This window comes from Erithacus rubecula, assembly GCF_903797595.1.
Source record: "Erithacus rubecula genome assembly, chromosome: 3".
Taxonomy (NCBI): domain Eukaryota; kingdom Metazoa; phylum Chordata; class Aves; order Passeriformes; family Muscicapidae; genus Erithacus; species Erithacus rubecula.
The window spans coordinates 47,033,969-47,035,659 of record NC_136689.1 but is presented as its reverse complement, the minus strand read 5'-3'; the positions used below and the strand labels follow the sequence as shown (position 1 = coordinate 47,035,659).

The 1,691-nt window shown below is 41.5% G+C and overlaps 1 long non-coding RNA gene across 1 annotated transcript in view; it reads right to left on the bottom strand.

Annotated features, from left to right (window-relative positions):
- The window catches only part of LOC306800501, an 8,074-nt gene extending 7,249 nt beyond the window's left edge, over positions 1-825 (bottom strand). Inside the window, exons 1-2 of the long non-coding RNA XR_013773843.1 lie at positions 576-825; positions 347-469 (exon numbers count right to left, since the gene is read on the bottom strand). This is a non-coding gene — a long non-coding RNA (uncharacterized lncRNA). The remainder of the gene's footprint in view (positions 1-346; positions 470-575) is intronic.
- Between the last annotated feature and the right edge of the window lie 866 nt (positions 826-1,691).

The following is a 1,691-nucleotide window of genomic DNA, read 5'->3' as shown; positions in this document are numbered from 1 at the left end:
CTTGTAGTGAGGGCCCAGAACTGGATACAGGATTCAAAGTGAGGCTTCACCAGTGCTGAGTGCAAGGGAACAATCACTGCCCCTGGCTTTGCTTTTTTTTCCATTGAACAGCTTTCTAGCCAGATTCTGCCTGTATCTGAGGTTTTGAGAGTGAGGACACTGTGGCAGTGTACCACAGAAGTGAATTTTAAAGTTTGATTGGGAAAAAAAAGTATGGGGAAAAAAATGGTTTAGCAAAAAGGAAAAAAGATCAATGAGGAAACAGAGCAAATACTACTTAAGTAGAAATACACATATTGGTCAGAATGAAAGCACAGGGATTTTAGATCTGTTGCAGTTTACTTACCAGTTTACATTTTAGTAAAATAACCTTTGCAAGGAGTAAATGTCCTGACATCAAGAGTAAGAATGAAACAGATTTCTTAACCAGGTTGTCTAGTTGCCTTTCCACAGATTCATAGGGGACCACCTCAGACCTGGAAGATGTACAGACATACCCTGGTGGCAAGGGCTTGTGTTTGCCTCCTGCCCTGAGTCTGTGCTCACAGGGGCACTTCCTTGTTTTCCAGGTCAACATCACAACTTCCTGCCATGCCTCATTGACATGTGTCTTGCCACCTCTGCTGGGCCTTCCCTCTCCATCAGCAGAGTTCATCCATCAGGGTTAGATCAGTGCAGGAAGGCTTACTCTCCTTTTTGCCCCAGGATATGCTTGCTGCAGGACGGCGACAGGATATGTGGCTGAGAGCAGAGGTGCCCCTGTTCCAGCTTCGTTTACTTCCCATCCAATGGGAAGAAACACTTCTGCTGGCCCTTTCCACACGTCTCCACTGGAGGGGTAAGGAAAGGAAACCGAGAGAAGCATAAATTAATTCCAGCTTGACTTCAGTGCACTTATTAAGAGTGCTCTCTGCCTGCCAAATGAGAGTACCATAGAAACAGCAACAAACAAATTAGTGAATTAGAAAACACTGACTTTTGCAAATTGTAGCTATAGCCCAAAGGCTCCATACAAGGGAAAAACATACAAATTCAGAGACATGCGACACAGATCTAATGCAGCGCTCCCTTGCCCAGACAGAGAAGGATGCCAAATCACGGCCAAATGCAGGGATCTGAAAGACTGATTTCAGATGGGGGACTGTTGTTTTCTCCACTTTGATGTTGTGCTTTTGTTGCCATTGGATTCTTGCCATGGGAGGTCTTTGAAGGAAGAATTAAATCTCTTTCTATCTAAACAGTAGCTGAAGTTATAGTGAAAATCATTGAATTATTCTCCATTCCAAATCACACTGCTTTTACAACTGCCAGGTTCTTGATTAAATAGGAATATGAGCAAATTTCAGAAAAACCCCTGAAAAATTTGAGCCTCAGCTTAGGAAAGCAAGCACAATAATTTTAGTTATTAATGAGGTCCTTGACTTTTTTTATTGTTTGTTTTTTTGAGGCTTTTTTGGTCTCCTAACAAAAGAGAGTTTTATTGGGAGATTCAACAAAAGATTAAATATCAGTTTTCTGTATGATTAAGAAGTATCTTCTAAATGTGAAGATGGAAAGAACAAGCAGAAAACTCAAAATATTTGGAAAAATATTCATGGACAACCTAGCAAACAGCAGAGCTGCCTCAAAAGGGATTGTTGGTAACAGCTAAGAATTGTGATGAAGGATGAACAGCCGAGTTTTAGCTTTCT